This window comes from Miniopterus natalensis, chromosome 5, assembly GCF_054644295.1.
Source record: "Miniopterus natalensis isolate mMinNat1 chromosome 5, mMinNat1.hap1, whole genome shotgun sequence".
NCBI lineage: Eukaryota > Metazoa > Chordata > Mammalia > Chiroptera > Miniopteridae > Miniopterus > Miniopterus natalensis.
Window position 1 is genome coordinate 31,041,545 of NC_142085.1, and position 21,236 is coordinate 31,062,780.

The following is a 21,236-nucleotide window of genomic DNA, read 5'->3' on the forward strand; positions in this document are numbered from 1 at the left end:
CACAAGAACTCTGTGATGTTGGTATTATTGATATTGTTGTATTTAACCCAGTTATTAATTAACTGGAAAGGAGCAAAGAGAAGAGACCGGTGAATATTATAGACATGCCCAGTAAAGCCTGGGGGACATGTAGGAAAGGCACTTGCCTGTCATTCACACTTGGGAGCAGCAGGTCATTGGCTAGGATGGGTATGGCCACTGCAAGGGTAAGAAATCTGAGATACATCAGCTGCTAAACGAAGGAGTTCCCTCCCTTGCTGCTCTTGCCTGACTCCTGCCTTGTGGGCCCTCAGGCTTTGCACACGCCCACGTGGCCCACAGCCCTGTGGACCCCACACACAATGGACTGATAGACTGGAACTAGTCTGATCTACACTGGACTCAACTCCACCATGGGATGGAAACTCTGGACACTAGCTTTGCTTTTAGCTCTGCTGAATCCCCAGCTGCACCTCTTCCAGGACTGGTTTAAGAGAAATGGGCCTTTTGAAACCCAGGGATGAAATTCTACCCACATGAAGCTTTCTACCACATCTTATCCCCCCATGGGGCCCTTCTGAAATGCTTATTCCAGTATCCCAGGAACCCCACTCCCACTAGCAAAGGAGAAGGGCAATGCACGCGATTCTCCGATAACGTTATCAATCCCCTACTGTACAGAAGTCGGTGAACAAGTTCCCCATCTTCACACAGCCAGAAAGTGGTGAAGCCAGAATTTGAAACCAAGCAAAATGTTTCGAGAAACTGTGCTCTTCACCACTGTGGCATATCATCTAAATTATTTTTAAATGTCTTGATAGATATTTAAAACAAATAAGGTGTGATGAAAAGATATTAAAAACAAATACATTTTGGTGAAAAAATAAACATAAAAATGGGTTTAACTTCCTAATTATAAAATGATTCTCAGATTGCGATAAAAATATATATAACTGTATATTGCTGTTTTCGTCAGGACTCCTGTCTTCTAGTAGCAGAAATCTAACTCGACATATGAAATGTATTGGCATGTGTCATTGCCATGTACAAGCGGTGTGACTGGTTTCAGCTGTGACAGGACCCGCTGGTTGAAAAGAAGCCTTGGGACTCTAGGGCTCTTCATCTTTCACCTAAGTTTTAGCACTGACTTCATCCACTGGAAAGCTCTCTTCATATGGTGACCAAGATATAAACAAACCACAGTTAGATTTAAAAATTCTTAATAGTGAAAGATTCACAGAGAAGAAATAACTCTGATTGGCCCAACTATGGCTACAAATCTTTTTCTAAATCATCACTGCAGCCAGGCGTGTGGGAATCACAGCGCCACTCCTCTGGCAGCCAAGGTGGGGGGTGAGACAGCCCCACGAGCAAAGGAGCAGGCTTTCACGAAAGGAAAAACCAGAAAACAAAAACAGTAATAGATGTCCACTGCAACAGCACCAAAATTATGGAAAAAATTTAAAGAAAAATGATGAGGAAAATTTATAACAAAAACATAAAATTGGAATACAAATATCAGAAAAGAATTTCTATAAAAAGCACAAATGTAACAAATATTTATTCCAATCAAGGTTAACTGCATGATATAAACATAACTGGTGTAAGCCTCTATTACTCGAATAATATAACAAGAAAATATAGATAGAAAATCTATTAAGAAAAACAATGACACATTGAGAGAAGCACAATTAGAATGTAAAATTTAAAATACAGTAATCATTCATTCTGTGTCAGATTAAGTAGAACTATGAAGACCAGGAAGTTCATACAACATAATCAGTAAGGAAAAATGATGTGTATTTTGACTTCTTAACGTAACATAGGAAATGTGACTTTAATTTTCTGTAAAATATTTTCAGGTATTGGTCATAAACTGAAACACACGAATAAAAACAATCTCCAAATTTCCAAAACATAAATTATACTAACTAGAAATAGATGTTCATAACAAATATTTACATGTTAATGGTTCCAAACACTCGAAAATTGAAAAATCCTTTTGAATTAATTATAGGGGCCAAATGAGATAAAAAGCTTATTTCTAATTCCAAGTTTTTAGGATTCAATGAATAGAAAATAATAACATGAATATATTGTCACTGAGCCCCATTATTTTTTATTTTATTTAATTAATTTATCTATTTTATTATTATTTTTTAAATATCTCTTTATTGATTTCAGAGAGCGGAAGGGAGAGGAAGAGAGAGAGATAGAAACATCAATGATGAGAGAGTCATTGATCGGTTGTCTCCTGCACACACACACACACACACACACACACACACACACTCCTACTGGGAATAGAACTGCTATCTCCTGGATCATAGGTCGATGCTCAACCACTGAGCCACGCCCGGCCAGGCACCCTCATTATTTTTAAATTAAGCAAAAGCATTGTTTATTCATATTTAAAATTAATGACTAATTCAATATTTAAAAATGTTAAACAATTGTTATGAACTTAAAATCTACTTTAACCAACTTAATTGTGTATTTCAAAGACCAACTATTTTTATTCCATACCTTGTCTTCCAATATGACCAAAAAAACAAAAAAAAAAACCTTCTTTCTTAATATTTAAACTCTTTCAAAAAATTGATTTTGATTAGAAAGTATCACGCATGTTGAAAAGAACAATAAAGCTTGATTAAAATGATGCATCTAATATGACTATTTTAATTGAATTTTATAGTAATGATTAACTAGCATGAAGATGATGGGAAAAAATTATTGAAAGTTATCTCCAACTTTGACACATGTAACTTAATCTTTATTCTTAGATACTGATGCTATTACTCTCTTAGATATCTCTAAATTCCTAAACAGAATTAATTTCCCAAATGAATTTGGCAAACCCTGTAACTACTAGAGGGCAGTAAAGTCTTGTTATATGCCCAGGAGATGGCCAGTACAATTAGCTCCTTGCAAACCACATGGAGTAATTGTATGATGCAACTTTAGCTTTATTTTCTGCCGAATAGTAAATAGCAGACAAGTGGATTTGGTTCTAATATTTGCACTTTAAAACAAAATCCAATCACTTGATCCATTCCAATCAATAAACAGTATATGCCAAGCAATTCATTGTAATTAGGTTACAAATCTATCAAAATGGTATATTCCTTTTTAAGTCTCAGATAGTAACACTCTTCCTGTAAAACTCTCTACTGAAACTGTTTTAGGACTTTCTTTAAAATGGTTGTTCAAAAGCTAAATAACTGCATCGTTCAAGATATCATGACACATATTTACTATAAAACCATGTATCTGGCAAACTTTTCAATATTATTCATGGTAAAGAAACACCCAAAGTAGAATTTTGGTTCTCTGAGGAATATATGTAAAAATGATTCTGTTGCCTAGCAACACCCCCCAAAAATAGAAAATGAGAAACTTTGTATACTCTTTAGCAATTTTTTTTAAATGTTATTCCTGTCGTGCAGCGTCGTAGATCAGCGTGCCTTGTGAACAGGATTTTAACAGTCAGGAGATGTGACTGTGTTTAAGATTCCTTTTCCCAGTCACTAGTTCATTGTCAGCGGCAGCTACAGAGCAGCTTTATGTGCATTCAGCGGCCGCCAGGAAATTAGTGCTGCATGGCTGAGTCGGCACTGAGGCGCAGGGAGGGCCCCTTCCTCGGGCAATTGTCCATTCCTTGTGCTGACAATGATATTAAATATTATAACGCCTGGGTGAAAAAACAGCCACGCCGTTATCATTCATGTCAAAATCAAGTCACCCCTAAAAGAGTGGCAACAATACAGACTTTCTCTGAGTTTCCCTGGAGTTTGCCGGGCTTTGCTTTTGGCTGATAGCTGTTTATGGCCTGGTGAGTGTCTTCCAACCTTCTAAACTCTGAGACGGTGAAGTAAAATGCCAGTGAATGAATACGGGGAAAATGAACACTGAAAAGTAGCAACAGCTAAAATGCAACCGGTCTTTAAAATTAAATCAAATGGGTTTGTTTCTATGGTTTTCAAGGAAAGAAAAAAAAGAGCATGGCATTAAGATTTTTCTATGGGAACTAATTAGTTAGGAGGCTACACCCAAAGCAAATCTGCGGCGTTCAGTGTGCTTCAGTACTGCCCCGCTCCTGTCCACGCGTGGCCCTCACGCGTCCATCCCCCAAATCACTCCTCATTTTTGTTCTTTCTGTAATAAGGCAATAAAGATATCCCTTTATCCAGTCCTATAGATTAGAGACTGTTTTCTAATTAAACTCTAGCTTGTTTATCTAAATATGCCTTTGCATATTAAGATTGAAATGAATTCTTTTCCCCGTTGCTACACACCATACAAGCAGATACAAGACTGCAAGTGATCTCTTAGTTTTATGGATACATTTCCTAATCATATATCAAAATGTGATATATATAATCCCAAAATATTACACATCCCCATGTGTTCACACACACACACACACACACACACACACACACACATACACATACACACATGCACATACCTTTCAGTTGGGAAAAATAATCCTTGCCTGAATCCAAAGCTATAACTCATTTAGATTTTAAGGCCTACGGGTTTTCTGGGGAAATGTGTAGGTATTTCAGGGCAGGATCCCTAATTTATGCTCCTCAGCATACACTCTGTAGTCCCGCTGTATCCACAGGGATACGTTCCAAGACCTCTGGTGGATGCCTGAAACCACGGGTAGTGCGAAACCCTATATATGCTGTTTTTTCCTATACATACATACACTTTATAGCTTCTCTATGGCGTATCCTAATTGCAGCATCACTATTCTTGCACTTTGGGCCACCATTAAATAAAATAATGGTTCCTTGAGCACAAGCACTGTACTATGGAGTCTGCCTGATAACCAGGACTGCCACTAAGTGACTAACAGCAGGGTAAGGTATGCAATGTGAATGTGCTGGACAGAGGGATGATTTATGTCCTGTGTGGACAGAGTGGGTGGCAAGAGATTTCATCACACTACTCAGAATAGTGCACAATTTAAAACTTGTGAATTGTTTCTTTCTGAAATTTCTGATTTAATCTTTTCAGTCCACACGTTAGTGCAGGCAACTGAAACTGTCCATGGAAAAACCACTGGTAAGGGGGCTACTGTATATATTTATATATTTATATTTGCATATTGCCTCTTTTTAGAATTTCAACAAAATTACTAGCTGTCACTTTTTAGACCTGGAAAGCTAGTAGGAAACCATAATCTCGAAAATGGCTAATAGATTTAATTTAAAAGGAATTTATGAAGCACTTACTCGGTGGCTCGAACTTGGCCCTGGTGAATGTAGACGTGTCTGGTACAGTTCTGACCTTGAACCTTGTCCTTGAACAACATGAAAGATACTATTTTCCCATCTGTCACAAATATATGAACATGTCAAACAAAATCAATTTGAAAAATTTTGTAATAGTGTGAAGAACAGAACAGAACTTCTGCATAACCATATTTTTCAAATTGATCAAATTCTCTTTTATGATGAAATGACAGGCCTCCTAACTCAGGAGAATCAAGAGGTGTAATGTATTGATTTTGCCGAGTCACAAATACCAGCAGAAATGGGGAATCTGGTCTACTGTGAACTGTTTGCACTGTTAGAAACGGAGTCATCTCAGAAGTAAATGTTAATTAATATAATTAGCCCAGGGAAGTCAGAAAATTTTTCCTCTGAAGTTCAGTTGTTTAATTTGAGCTTGATAAATGACAAAGTAGCATGAAGCTATGTGGTAGCGACCACAAGATAAGGTACAGCAAACACCAAACTGAGAGAGTGGGAGAGATGAATATGCAACAACTAAAGTCAGACAAGGAGATCAGGGTGCAATAAAAAAGTAAAATACAACTTGTGCTACTTTCTAAAAAAAGCTGAGTCCTAATTTTTGGCTCATGTCCTCAAAAGTCACTCCCCTGAATCTATCAGAAACAAGAAAAGTTAAATTTTGAAGAATTAAAGGGCATCACAGTTTTGCATAGTGAGAAATGTAAAACTTGTTCAAAAATACTAAAACTACTAGTCCACCAAAAAGGAATAATAATAATACTACAATTTGTTACAATACCTGATAAGTGAATTACCCTTGTGATGATAATGTTAGCCTGTGTAAAAAGAAATGACTGCCATCAATATCATTCTATGTTTTACCTAAAATATCTGCTTGTGAATATAAAGCTGGAATGTGAACATGGGGAGGGAGTATCATCAGCGATGTCTTCAAAGGGTATGCAGGTCATGTTTGGCACAAATGACACTTGTCTGAGGGGGTGATTGTGGGTTAAAATCTATCCTTCTCTGCTCTGAAATGTATAAGTCCTGGCATGGGGTTGTTTTGGCCTAAAAGAAAGAGGCACCTTTTAAAAATATATTTTGTTAAACTCTGATTAGTCAGTGGAGACACAAGCCTTTGCTCGCCCATGAAAAATTTTGTCTTTTCATTTGTGTTTTCTTGACTCTTCCTGCCTTTATGTAATAAAGAGATACCCACACTTTGTACTAAGATACATTTTTACGTCTTGCTGGCATTTATTTTAAGAAGAGGAGGCACTGATATGTAATTTTTATCTTTTTATAACTTGCTCAATTATTTTTCTTTTCATATTGAAATTATTTTTTTAATGTAAAACAAAATTTGTTTATTTAACCCAGCCCTAACAATAATTTATACATTTTTTAAAAAAGAATTGTATCTTTCTAACAATGAAGAACTGGTTCTGTTTTATATCCATTAATAGATACTAAAATAAACACTTTGATCTCTGCCTTATTTTAAAGTTAATATTTTTCCTAGTTAAAAAAAGTAACTAGTCAAATTTTAAGAAAGGAGATGTCCATATTAGCTACAATATAATGGTAGCTATTTCATATCACAATCCAGTGGATGCACTGAATTTGAGGCATTATGCTAAGAACTGTTGAAAATTTAAACTTTAAAATGTCTCTAAACTCATTAGAAGCTGAAAATATGTCATCATAAGTAATCTCTAAAGGACAACTATGTAACAAGACTTGCAAACATGTATTAACTTTCCAAAATCATAATCCTAATTATAAGATTTTAGAGCTCTGCTTTAGAGTGTAAAGATCCTAGGGATAAAATTGGAATTTTATTGAGAGAAAGGAGAAATAAATGGTGCAGGGGAGTCTGCAGTAGATGGAGGTAGATGATTAAGAGTTGGGATTCTTACAAAGAAAAGAGAAAAGTAAAAACAAAAATAGAGATGAGGCATCTTCAAGTACACACACACACATATACAAGTTCTCTTTCTCACTGGGCTGTCATTTTAACTTAATCGTGTTTCATACCTAGTGTTACCTCACACTCAACACCTGTTAGAGGAAGGCTGAGCAGGGAACACTGATTCACATTTCTGCTCTGATCCTATGCAGGGAGTTGCCTTTGCTTTGGTTGAATCTTTCACACAAACACTGCCCATCCTTATGAACTCCCTCTTGTCTCTCTAGGAGCAACAACTAACAGGACAATCTTCTGTTCACTGTTACTTTCTGATTCCTACATCGGTCATCCCAGCCTTCCAACGGCTTCCTTCAGAGGATGGGATCCAGAAGTCCCCAAAAGATTGTTCATGAAAGCAGTGAAAATTCACAGTGATCAAACTAGCCTGTGCTAAGACCTCCAGGAGACTGTTTGTTACAGCCTTGTGCTATGACCGAGAACCGTCCCTGTTGCCATTTGAGTTTATTACAATATCACACAATGCAGCATGCACAACATAGTAACATGATGTATATTTTGCAGCTTCATTTACAACAAGAAAAATACATAATACCTTGGGAAAACATATACTGTATAGCACATAGAAAATGAGCACAATGTTGAAATTATAAAATAAAATAAAAAGTGCCCCTTTGATACCTGCTAACTCAAAAAAAAAAAGGAAATAGGGAGTATATTGATTTTACTGTTTATTCATAAAAGGAATAACAAAATAGACAACAGTCATTTGAGGTATGTTGAACATGTATTTTGAATTTGGCGAAATAGGAATTAGTGGGTTCAGTGACAGAATTTAGGTATCTATAGGGTTATGCTTTAGGTAGATCAGCTCTGGAATGGAATGGGGTGTTTCATAGACAGATATTTACTTGCTTGATTTATATTTGTAAAGATCAATTGTTATTTCAAATTAGAGATTTTGTTTTATAGATCTATAACAGAAGTAGAAGCCAATAAAATGATATTAAAAATACAGGGAGACTTGAAATAGGCCTTCAAGTGCATAAGATTCTGAGAGGTTTTCGTAGTCATCTCCATCTTGACTGACCATAGAGTTTATTCACATTTTCTAGAACAACATAAGTTACCAGCTATTTTTTCCCCTCCTTTATGTTTCCAAATGCTCAAATCCAACCTTTTTCTTTCCCCTGCAGAACCTTGATTCTCTATCTGGGAAGTCCCCCGAGTTTTCATCCATTATCTGAATGAACCGTGGAAATAATTCCTTGTTTCGTCTTTGGTAAGTGCACTAATGGACATGGGATAGACTCATAACCCTTGGAGGTAATGTGATGCGGCTCTAAAACTGACCAGCAAAGCAGAGATCCCATTTCTGATTTCTTGATGGTTGCAAATCATACACTTTTTCTATTAGAGAGCAAAACAGTTCCCCAAAGACTTTTCCTTAGTCTTTACTCTAAACAAGATAAGAATTTTGAAATATTGTGTTTAAAAATAACCTTCTAACCAAATAAATACATTGCATGCAAAACTATTCAAATCTAAATGTCGGGGGATCATGAACAAATCAGAGTTTTTAGTCCAGTCATAAAACTTTCAGGTAATAATTATAATAACAATACCTTACCTTACAGGAAAAGAAAAATCTCACTAAGCACCATGCAATGTGCTTTATACGTATTTCCATATGCCCCAAACAAGTCAGTAGGGTTGGTGTCTCTATTGTATCTCTGTTTTAGATACATATAAAATTAGTATCTCACTAGGTATCTTGCTTCATACTGAGTCAGAATATATGCTCTATTCTGATGAAATATTTTTTGAATTGATTAATGACTTCATATCACATTTTTGCCTTCATTGTAGTTTTATTCCATGTGAAGCAAGTACTGTCATTAACATGGACTGATTCCTTATAAATAATAAGTTGCCATTTTAAATGACAATATTCTTCGACTTACGAGTATTCGAATCATTTTTTTCTTTGTGAGACGTTAGCTGAAGAGAACTTATAGAGCAAACTCCACAGTGTAGATTTTCTGCATATCCGGGGAAAATCTGATTTCTTTCTCACCCTAGCAATTATAATTTAATGTTTTATTCTCAAATTAGTGTATTCAAAACCTTCTATGTTTCTGCTCCTTTGCAAACAGTCACATTTTGTTTTTAATTATTTGTTTTCCAAGGGCTATGCAGGGAGTTATAATATCTGTAATCTAAGTACTATTTCACTCTCTCATGAGGTAGATTGAAGGAACACGTTGTATCCATCAAAAAGCTGCCAACTAGCAGACGAACACAATAGATAGTAATTCTTTATGAGCCAGAAAGATTCCAAGTGAGTGGAGATATTACAGTACATCTCTATTTCCACAGAGCCACCCTCATTTATCCTCATAACACTAACCTTTGCAGAGTTAAAAATATGAAGGCACTGAAAAACGATTGGAATAAATAATAAAAAGATGACCGGTTTTAAAAAAGCCCTTTGATGAAGCAAAATGTCGTGCTGTGACATAAGACACAGAAAGAAGAAAGAATGAATTAAAAATGGGAGAGGCAGTGACTATGTCTACAAAAAAAATGAGTGAAAGCGAAAAGATAAAGACTCTAGAGAGTGGAAAAATAATTAGGAGAATTCATAACACTTTCCCAACCCTATATCAAGATTTAAAAAAAAGGTAGAAAAAGTTATGAGAGGTTGTTTTGGTACCTAAGAAGCCTTTATGCGAAGCATATGTTTTACAGCTGTTAATTCCAGCTGTGTTAGAAGAGTAAGGACCTCAAATACTTGTATCAGAAGTACTCGGGGAGTGGATTATATAATAGCAAGGTGTTACTATGCACAATGTTACAATGGCATGTTTTTGAGTGAGACAATGTCTCTTAAATTACTTAAGCCTCTTCTTGTAAAGTGGAGGCAATAGCATTTCCCTTGTGAATGATGTTTGTCAATTAAATAAATAGAAAATGCAGAAATTATAGCCCAAAGGCTATCATTAAGAGCACCCCTCACCCTTGTTCCCTGTGGCACAGCCAATCCAGCCTTTTTTCATAGTTTTCTCTTTTGTTAACATCCCTGTAAGGTATCAACTCTGATTCAGTTTGGCCCCTTATGGTGATTTCATGGGCAGCCACTATCCATGGACCTGCAGAGAATAATTAAAAGTAGGCTGGGAAGAAACGTTCAAGCGAGTGAGCGAGTCTGTCGATAGGCTTGAGTCACGTACAGCTATTAAAATTCCAGGGACATTTACGAACCCGACTCGGCACACTACGTGGTGATGGTACAGGTGGGTGGGCGAGCAGGTGGCGATGCCAAGCGAGGGGTTTGAGAAAGTGCTCGGGGCATCTGGTGAAAAGCTGCGGAGGACAGTAGATTTGAAGGCAGGACGGGAAGAACGGCCGCAGATAGTCTGGGACTTTGGAAACCAAGTCAGGGATGCGTGTTTTAGTTTTATTGTTAAAATGTCCCAACGCGTATATTACAAAATCCTGTATAATACCACTCCCTCCAGAAACAGATCCTGTTTCCTGTGGAGACTTATTAGAAAAGAGCATTGCGGTGGCAAACATCCATCATCACTCCCAGGCCAAAAACGGAAGTGTGTGCGTGAATGACCTATTTCCACGCTGGAAACAAGGTCATCCATAGCTATAGTTAGCAGACACAGGAGAATAAAAAATGACAAGAAAAAGCAGATATGAAAAATGGATACAGGAGGGTTCATTTTAAATGATAATTTTATAAGGGCAAGAAAAAGTCAAAATATAGGAATACTTTAAATTCTTTAAATCACTTTATTTTTAAAAAGTTTTTATTGATTGATTTTCAAGCGTGAGAGAAACATTGATTTGTTGTTCCGCTTATTTATGTGCTCATTAGCTGTCCCTTATATCCTGACCACAGGGCCACACCTGCAGCCTTGCAGCCTTGGTTTATCAGGACAACGCTCTCGCCAGCTGAACTACCCAGCCTGGGCTAAATTGCTTTAACACTAAAGTGATCATTTGTGAGGCTGAGTGACCCATCATTTCTATAATATTTAATATAAAGGTTAATTTTCATTTCAGCAACACAACGTAGGGAACTCTTTATTAGGCTTTATTTAGCCTATGCAAAATTATAAAATAGACAAAGACTTTCCTCTCAAATTTTTAAACTTCACTTTCATCTGAGCAATCACTCCTTTTTTACGTCCTATTGGTCTTGTGATCAATAAATACGTTACTAAAAACCACCTAAGTTGTCACTCCTTAAGTAGCTTTGAATTACATAACAGGGAGCAGATCCCCGTTTAGGTCAAGTTTCTAGAAGAAGAGCCTGAGATTGAGATTCTTACACCCGTGATTTCTGAAGGGTGTGTTCTCAGAAGCCTGTGAGAGCGTGAATGGAGCTGCATTGGGAAAGGGGAGAAGGGAAGTAGGGATGGGGTTCAGGGGAAGTCTAGCATCAGCCTGAAGCCGGGTGGAACTCTAGAGCCGAAATTGCATTACAGAGTCCGTCTCCCACGAGGCAAGGGCCTTTGTTGCCCAGCACCAGTCAGTCATTTTCCGACCTAGTCAGTGACGCAGCTCCAACGGACAAAGGGAGTGCTACATGGAAGGGTACAGAAAGTGGAGCCCTTAGCAACGCATGCAGCTGCTGTTAAAAGGGATCCCAGAGATCTATGTGAAACACAGATAGTGTCAGCCTCAGCTATTGTCAAAATATTCTAAAAATTTATCAAAAGATGGTCTCATAAAAATCTCTAAAAATTTAGAGTGAAATAATTTTGGAACAGCTTGGAAAAGGGGAGGGCTTAGGGAAGGAAAAGGGAGCACCTTTCCAGTATCCAACCCTGATTTCTCAATAGCGTGACTTAGTGTTTGCTAACCAGTTAGTGTGGTCCAAAAAAGGGAAAGGGTCAAGTCTGTAGAACAGGTCTATGTGGCTCATTTTCATATGGAGTATTTTTCAGGTTTCTGCATGTAGATATAGATGTTGTATCTTATAATAATACAGGTATTATTCTTGAACCTTCTCATGATCTGGAGAAATAAGAGGGGCAAGTATTTATTATCATTTTCTAAATAGGCAAACCAAGACCTAGAAAGCCATACACTAATGCTATTCACGCAACTCTTAAATGGTACTTCCAAAACCTAGACCCAGATTCTTGACTTATAACTCAGTGTTCTTCCCATATTGCTACAACCTCCATTTAAAGAATGTTTCAACCTCCCAACCCATGCTTTTGTAAAAAAGAAAAAAAAAATCTGTTTTCTAAATGTGTCAAAACTTCATCCTTCCAAATAACACTTGGAGATAACTAGTGAAATAAATAGTCAAAGCACCTAGAATCAAATGAATGGTGTTCAAGATCTACATTTATCGCATATTATCTACATGGCCATAGACAGTTTGTGCTGAGCTTTAGTTTATTGCCATGCAGAAATTACAGGTAGAGCCCTGGCCAGTGTTGTTCAGTGGTCAGAGCATCGGCCCACACACCTAAGGGTTGCAGGTTTGATTCCCAGTCAAAAGCACATATCTGGGTTGCAGATTTGATCCCTGTTGAGGTGACTTCATGAGGCAACCTATTGATATGTGTCTCTCACATTGATGTTTCACCTCCCTCCCACCCTCCATCCCTTCCACTCTCTCTCAGAAAAGCAACAGAAAAAATATCCTCAGGTGAAGATTTAAAAAAAAGAAAGAAAAGAAAAATTATAGGTAGGAATAATACTTTTGCCTCAAAGTTGGTTGGGCTATAGCTATAAGAGATAACATATTTGCATATTGTAAAATACCTTAGCGTATTATTATTACCATCAACATCATATGGAAAAGACTAGATAATCTATTGTCAGCCACAATTATTTTCAGATGACTATTACACTAAACTTTTAGATCATCTGTTATTCAGGAGGTTTTAAGATTCAAAAATGATAGGACTCCAGGCCTAGGTTTATGATCAGACAATATCTTGTCTATGCTAATGACAATAAAACTGGACTCTTCTTTCATTGCCTGGGGCTTAATACCACTTTGATGCCAGGCATGTCACTGAGGCCCAAAGCATGCGCTCTACTTTCCTGATAAATTTTCTACTCTTTTTTTTTTTTTTTTTTTTTTTTTTAGATAAGTGCATCATTTGCTGCCTAAGTGGCATGGTTTGGTGATGTCGTTTAACTCTATTTTTCTGAAGAAAATCTTCACATTTTACTTTTTCACGTTTCCATGTGACCTCAATTAAAATTGCAATTCAAATTCATAACCATGGTTTTTGGTTATAAAACGGATTCCTATAAGAATTTTTTCAAAGGTAAAAAATAATAAATCCTGAAGTTTTAAAATGAATAGAACTGCCATCTTTATAATACATGCCTAGTATAAATTATTTTTCCCTCATGAGAGTGAGAGAGTTTAAAAACCAGATGAAATGGTGCAACATTTTCCTTCTTAATCCCTTCATCAGAAGCTCTGGAGATTGGTGAAAGTTTCCAGCATTCTATGCTGTGCTAATCATTACCAAAAACCATCATTGATTCTAAATTTTCTTGCATGTGCTAATGCATGTAAAATATGAAAATACATTTTGACAAACTATCGCATATAAGATATTTTAATTCAAACACAGTATTCTATTAAGAAGCAATCAAAAGCAACCATATCTCAAATTACTTTGTCAAAATAAAATGTATGTTTTGGCTTAAATAAAGTAAACAACAGTCAAGTATCTGAGTATAATGTAGTTGAAGAAATACAGTAGTAGAAGAAAATATTTCCTTTCACACATAGAGTGACTGGCACTTGAAATATACACAAGTTCCCCACAGTTTCCCCATTTGTCTGAATTGGACCCAGCAGTGAATGGCTGTGCTGATACTGCTAATGACTCAAGATATTCTTACTGCCTGCCGTCTTAAATTTTATGGTTGGTGATTCAAACTGCAGAACAACACATAACTCAGCTTTAATGAAAGAAAGAAAAATAAAGAAGGAAAGAAGAAGAAAGAAAGAAAGAAAGAAAGAAAGAAAGAAAGAAAGAAAGAAAGAAAGAAAGAAAGAAAGAAAGAAAGAAAGAAAGAAAAACTTTCAATGAGATCAAATAATCATTTTGACACCATATTTTAGCTGCTTGAATTCCCATAGGAATAATGCCAAATATTACAGCAAGGAGACTAATTCTGTGCAAGATGGTAATTCTACAATGACTTTAAAATATTTAAAGTTTGAAACTACTTGGTATTTTTTTAAAATAATTAGCTCTTCTAAATCAAGCATTTTGTTTTAACATGAAAATAGTCTTCAAAGTAAACAAACTCTTGTATCTAAGATGGGAAATACTGGTTTTACTAAGTCTAACTCTCAGAATTTAGCTTTTGTCTTCTCGTTTCATCCGTAGTTGAGAGGAAGAATTTAAAAGAAAAGTATATTCATTTGTTAAATCCTATGGACAACACAAAGCTATCCGGGTGATCTTAGAATCTCCTTTTCTGATAATGGCCTTTCAGTGAGCGGTGCCCCCGACCCCGTGCCCATCTTAGCTTGAGGGGTCAGCACTGCCGCACAGCCGAAACCAAGTCCTTTGGTTTAGTTTGAAATTAACAAGCATAATACAATAGGAATTTTATGTGAAATTGAGCTTATACTGGTGTAGTAGTATATTTTTGAAAGTTTTATGTCATACCACGAAATAGAAAAAAAGTACGTTAGGTCAAGTAGAAGATTTTCCTCTCTATCCAATTATTTTCAACACAAGCTCTTTTCTACCTCTGGTCACAGAATTGGATAATTATTCTTTTTGTTTTTCTAACATGTTACACCCACATAATTAAGTGTACTTTAGCTTTGCCAAAGTTCGAATTGACACTTAATAAGGACAGTATACTGGAACAACTATTTAATGATGCACTTTTTTCCATCACCAGGACACGCTTTAAACCTATAAAATTCCAAATGGACGTTGCTAATTGGTTTGCAGTTCTGAGGCGAATGTCATCATATATTTTGATTATTTCCATAAATTAGTAGGAAAAAATAGTTTCAAATGAGGTGACAACTATTAACTCCTCCAGTTGCCTGAAATGAAATAACAAAAATAGTAATCCTTCTAAACTAAAAGCTAAATGAATATAAGTAAAATAGCATCAAATATAGAGTACCTAGGCAGAAAGAGACAAGCTGATTGGTACTCTCGGATGAAAGCTCAATTATTTTTTATGTGTCCAAGATTATTACTAATAACATCCTCATCATGTTCTCTTTAAATCAGTGTTCATCTAATGAAGAATGCGAAATTGTCATACCTATCAGTGGACCATGTATGTTCATAGAGGTAGTCCCCCCTTTCTTAAATAATAATAATACCATTCATTCAAATGGACAATGAGAGTTAAAATATTTCACCTATAGGGTGCTCAACAAGGAGGGAACACTCCACATTCACCAGACTTCTTTCGGGGCAAATGCATTTTTATATCATTCACAAACCCATGCTTTATCTTCTAGTGAGAAACTAATTCAAATCCACACTCAGTAACTGTATCTCGATTGGCTTCTGGGCAGCATAAGATATACATTTTAGATATTTATGTCCTATATATGGGATTTTCAGTCACTTAAAAAAAACACAGATTATAAATATTTTGACAGATCGTGGCTTGGTTTACAATTCTACCAAGCAGAATCACTCTGAATCGCTCATATTTTTTAGTCCCTCACATTTAAGGCTGCTTTCTGTTTTATAACAGATATCACATAATTACCTATTCACAGTCATTTAATTTAAGGATTATGGTTAAGCCACATTTTATTATTGAAACATCTAAGGAGTCATTTATTATTTGGTCATTCTGGATTAATTATTAAGTTTCAATATGAACTACACAGTTAGTATGGGGGGCTTTGTTATTTTCCCATCTTATTTTATTTATATTCTTCTACCCTAGTCCCTTCATCATCCTCTCTGCATGAGCACCATTTATTCTTATGTCTGCACGTAGTTTTTCAAAATGTTTTTGTGTGCCTATATGTTTAATTTTTACAGAGGCTTATGTGTTACATAGCTAATTCTTCTTCTCAGCTTTTCCCCCAAGCACTATGTTTTTAAGATCTGCCTGTGTTGCCACGTGGACTTCAAGTCAGTTGCTTCTAACAGCAGTAGGACATGGCATATGCGTCAAGCACGTTTGACTTACTCAGTCCGTTAGCAGAAATGCAGGGTGCTTCCAGCTGCTCGCTTCCACGCATACCTGGCTGCAAGGAACACACACGCACAAAATCCCCCTGGGCTTGTAAAAAATTACTCTGGGACTGATATTAAGGGGGGTAATTGATGACTAAGGACTAGCACCCATTCTCCAGGAGAGCTGCACCACGCTTGGATCCCACCAGGGGGACCTGAGCGTTGCCAAATCCCACACAGCTACCGGTGCTTTCCACTTGGTCAGGCTAAGTGATGTAGCAAAATCACGGCGTTTTCATTTGCATTTATATGATTACAATAACTTTGAAATCTCTTCTTACGCGACTGAGATTGGGGTTTGCTTTTCTGATCATTGCTTTTTCATAATCATTTCTTCATTTTTCTGTTCTGGCTGATTTCTTCATTTTAGTCAGGAAATCACTTGCGTATTCAGGGTATAAAACAAAATGTTACTTATGACAATGTCTTCTCCCATTCTATCATCTGTGTTTTTTTTCTCTGCACAAAAATCCTCAATTTTTACATAATTCCAATGGTCAAATTTTTCCCTTATGATGTGTGCTTTTGAAGATTAATATTTTCCTATACATTGGTCATAAAAATATGGCTCATATGGGTCTTTAAAATGTTCATGGAGCCCTCCTGTCCATGAACATTTTTGTCTATAACATACAGTTGTCTCGATAGAGTAGATAGATATAAAAGCAAGAATGAAACATTAAGAAAGCAAGTTAAAAGAACTGACAAAAAAATGTATTTATGTTGGGACAAACTGGTCAGAGCATTATTTTTAACAATTTCACTGTAAGTTTATTTTCAGATTTTTATAGATGTATTCTAAAACTACACAGGATAAAAACACTTTACAAAGAACTACATACAAATTCAAACATATTTCAGTCAGTATGTGATGACAATATTATATAGAAAGCTGACTCTTCATTGCAGTAACATGTATATTTCTTCATATGAACAAGTAGCTAACTCTACGCTTTCCCCACTCAACTGTGCTACACCCCCACTCCTTTTAACTAATATATACATTTAGTGTGAATGAAAAACTATTAATACTATATGTAATTCTTCTATGAAAATTTGCTTTTAAAGAATTTCTCCTAATAATGAAAAAATTAGATTTTTAAATAATGTTAAGTATCATATCTAATTGACTATTTAAGCCTTGAAATAATGGGTGAATATAATTTTATTTTTGAAAAGTAAGAGATTACATATTCCATCAGATCAAACTTTCAATATTGATAGTTAACTGATAATGACAGAAAATTCTATAGCATCGATAAGACAAGGGTAAAGCCTTGAGTTGGCTCAGTATACAAAAATACTAAAGAAATACTGGTGATTATTAAAAACATCATCCCGATTATTAAATAGATCAATATAACTTTATTAAATATATTTGATTAAAAGCTAAATTTCTCGCCCTGGCCAGGTTGCTTAGTTGGTTGGAGCATCACCCTTTACACCAAAAGGTTGTGGGTTTGATTCCTGGTGAGGGCACATACTTAGGTCCTGGGTTCAAGGCCCAGTCAGGACGCATACGAGAAGGGACCAACTGATCGATTGATGTTTTAATGTTCTCTCTCACACTGATCCCTTTCTCTCTCTCCCCCCCTTCCTCTCTCTCTAAAATCACTAAAAACATTCTCAGGTAAAGAGTTAAAAAAAAAGAGCTAAACTAATATACCCAAATTTTCAGAGTTTAATTTAATTTTTTTCACATTTTTAAGGCATTGACTATATTTTTAAACTTTATTTTCATTATTGACCTATTTCAGGTGTCCCCACCACCCCTTTGACCAGCTCCCCCTTTCCCTCTGGCCGTCACCCCGCTGTCGTCTGTGTCTATGGGTTATGCGTACATGTCCTTTTATCCCTTCACCTTCTTTCATCCAGTCCCCACCTCCCCACTCCCCTCTGACAGCTGTCAGTCTGTTCCGTGCGTCCATGCTTCAGTCTAGTTTATTTTTATCTGTGCATGTAGGAAAGAAACATTGACAACAATTATGACTCTTCTAAGTTGCAAAACAGTATAAGTAATTTTAGAAGAAACTATTTCAAAGCTAAATTAAGTTTTAAAACAAACTGATCTTTATCACTGTTAAAAAGTATAAGGGCAAGTTATAATAACTGGGCATATAGTTTTCCATTATTATATTTATTTTCTATATAATTTAGGGGAAAATTAAGACAACTTAATAAACATAAGAAATATAAATAATCTACTTGAGGAATAAAGTATTTCTTTAGAATACTTGTGTCTGCGTTTTATTTTTTAAATTTCTAACTGCAAACTAAACATGTTAATTTAATAATTATTAATTTCCAATCACCAACTTATTCTTGTTTACCAGATATTTGGAAAAGGTTTTATGAATGTATGCTTCTTTCTCTATGTTGGAGAATTGCATTTTTATTAACCAGGGAAAATGCCAATTAAGTAAAATGATAATTTCTAGTTTTTGTGTTTGTGCTTTATAGTTTTCTGCAATCACAAGTATTCCATAGTTGTGTGTGGGGGGGGGGGGGTTGTTGGTTTGTATGTCTGTTTCTGTTACCTTTGAATGAAACTCCTGGTTGTCTATGGAATGAACAAAGAGGTATACTTCAAAGCAATCTCTGACTTTTTACAAACCAAAGACACAGCTAGCAGTATAGAAGAAAAGGCTCTTGCTGGAAGCTCCCTGTGACTAAGACAGGACTCCTACTAATTACCAGGCTTAGTTAGTTGACAACTTGTGAAAGGTTATCTCCTTCTGCCATCACAGCTGCACATGTTTTTCCTTTCCCTAAAACTAAGTATTTCATCAAAATAGTGGCCTTTAATTTAAAGGCAGACTTGCTTGCTGGTCAAGGGACTCACAGCAGCTGCAATTCCCTGATAGAATTTGCAAGCAAACTTAAGACAAGTTGCTTATGCCAGCAATCAGATAGTCAGCTGAACGGAATAGCTTGCTATATTAGTTGCCCATTGCTGCTTTAACAAGTTGCCATAAACTTGGTATAAGATACAAACACATTTATGGTCTTACAGTTCTGGAAGTCAGAAGTCTGACGCAGGTTTCACAGAGCTAAGATCAAGGCATAATCGCACCTGCCTCAGGGCTGCATTTCTTTATAGAGGCTCTCGGTCGATATGTTTCCTTACCTTTTCCAGTGTCTAGAGGATGCCTGCCTGCATTCCTTCATTGGTGGTTCCCCTTCCTCCATCCTCAAAGCTAGCAAAGGTGAACTGAGTCCTTCTCACACCACAACACTCTACCTTCTCTGCCTCCTTCCACTCTCAAGTAACCTTCTGATTCACTAGGCCTGAAACAGTTCAAACTCATCTTCCCGTTCAAAGGTCAGCTATGAGCACCCTTAATTTCATCTGCAGCCTTAATTCCATTCTGGTGTGTAACCTAACATATTCATGGGGCCTGGGGATTAGCACATGGACGTCTTTGGGGTGTCTTTATTCTGCCTCTCATACTTGCACCTGCTGAAAATATTATTGACCCTTATCCATATTCAATTATTTTATTTACTTATTCATTAATTCAGCAAATTTCATTTCAGACTATTAAGTGGTGAGTACTTGATATGCAATACAAAGCAAAATAAATACATTCTTTCCCCACCCTCTTGAGTCTATTGCCTACAACAATTCTCTGCCAAAACAAAATGAAACAAAACGAAAAGAAATTCTATAAAAGATTGATTGTTGACTGATTATTCTCTCTGGTATGTATCTTTGTATTTAATTTTAGAGAATTCCTGACATGAAGTTTATAATTGATAAATACTATTTAAATAGCAAAGCCTGTATCTCTCCATTTAACTAAGGACACAGAATACAAATAATAAAAGATTTTCTCTATCGCAACCAAAAAGATCAAAATCTACCTTACAGAATATAAATAGATAGTATATTTTCCTAGAAGAGCTACATCCTCTTGAGATTCCTAAAGTGTGCTTTGGATTCTTGAGATTTAGCACTTCTCTTAATAAACTGAAAACAAACTATAAAATGTAGTACTTGGAGACAAAATGTAATCTTGTTCCGAAGTTTAAGGGTAGATGGTGTCCATTTTTGTTCCACTAAGATTTTTCAGACACCTCTTTCCCCGTTACAATGCAAATAAATGAAAAACTCTTTCAGTGAAGGTTTTAAACTAAGAATTTGATTTAATAGGTGTAGGCCATTGGACTAGGTGGGGAGGAGAAGAAGAAATATTTAATAAAAATAATTTAAATTGCTTCAAAATGAAAGCATATATTATTAGCCAGCTATTGCTCTAGACACAAATACAAAATCTCAAAAGCATACAAATACAAGCATTTATTTCTCATAGATCTCAGGATCTATTTAAACTTTGATTCCAGAGGAGCCGGCTCCTCACTGCTTGTTCATCCCTGTTCTACTTAATATGTTTTTATTCAGAGGCCTGAGATGAAGGGACACCAACTACCCAGAGGGTGCTCTTTGCATGACAATGGTGGGAAAACAAGATGCAAGCCCTACTGTACCAGCACCTCTAAATTTTGCTTGCATCACCATTGCTATAATTCATTGGTCACAACAAGCCTCATGGCCAAACCCAAAGTGAAAAAGCAGATTCAGCCTACCTGGAGGCCAAAAGAACACATTGTCAAATCCAACATATATTGAGAAAAGAGGTACATTCCATGCAGAGAGGGAGAAGGAGGGGGGTAAATATTTTCTGAACAATAACCAAAACTATTACAAATACCTTTTAAAACAAGTACTCAAACACCTCATTCTTACATACTTTATTAGGCACAGAAAAATGAAAATACATACTTATCATTGGAAATATATAAGGTTTGTGACATGATTCTCTAACCTAAGGTAAGGAGCTTTTT